Raw genomic sequence first — 1,071 nt, forward strand, 5'->3', positions numbered from 1 at the left:
CAACATGTAGATGAAATTGCTAATTTTATAAATATTATTTGCTATGAGCCAACATATTTCTGTCTCTGTAGGTTGTAACATTATCTTGTATAAAAAAAGTATAAAATATGATAAATATAAACTATTTATGTAGTAGCGTAATCATATTATTGTATTGTATGCTGTTGTTTTGTTGGCCCTTTGACCACAGTGTACTAGTTCAAGGGTTCCCAAACTTTTCAGGCTGTGACCCCCCAAAATAATCATATTAATTTGAACACCTACGTTGACAAGCACTTGGAATTGTAGCCATTACATTTAGTTTGACTCAATTCCACAGATAAATATTGTACTGGGATGTTGTGAGCTTGTGGATCAGCTATTTTCACCTCTTTTTTTCACGTTTGCCTCTTTCTTATGTAATAATTGTCAATTTGGCCAATTTGGTATTAAAAAGGTCTTTAAATTGTAACTTTATAAATGTGCGGATACCCTGTATACACTTATACTGTATGTTGGTTTGTTTACTGTAGAGTGAGAAAACAATGTTGCACATTAAGCTAATCATCTGGGGACCGCCCAAAATCATTTAGGGAGAACCACGGTACTAGTTGACGAACTCCCTCTGATTTTGTGTTGCTTGCCAAAAAGAACTGATAAAGCTTAAGATGTGTTGTTATCTCTTCTTTTTGGCAAGTGACATCCTCATGTGATGCCGTATTAAGGATGCTATACACACCATTTAGCCACATTCTACTCCACATGACAACGGCTCTGCTGCATAAGGTTCCTTATTTCCCTGGCCACTGATGCAGTTTGCATTGTAAGGTGCCTGCCTCCAAGCATCTCTAAAGGGAGTAGAATACCTTTAGAGACGCTACCTTCCCAAATGAAAATGGATCAACACAGGCATAATGATGGCATCAGCTTACAGAAGTACGCAACAATAATTTTGGACCCCACAAAATTATTAATAATTATATAATTATTTCACAATCATATTTTTCAACTGCTTCTAAATGTTTTACTTGAGTACGGACTGTGGTATGGTGTGTAGTTGGTGTTCATCACATTGGATTATTTCTAGTTAGA

Source organism: Gymnoscopelus braueri, assembly GCF_963280865.1.
Source record: "Gymnoscopelus braueri genome assembly, chromosome: 16".
Lineage (NCBI taxonomy): Eukaryota > Metazoa > Chordata > Actinopteri > Myctophiformes > Myctophidae > Gymnoscopelus > Gymnoscopelus braueri.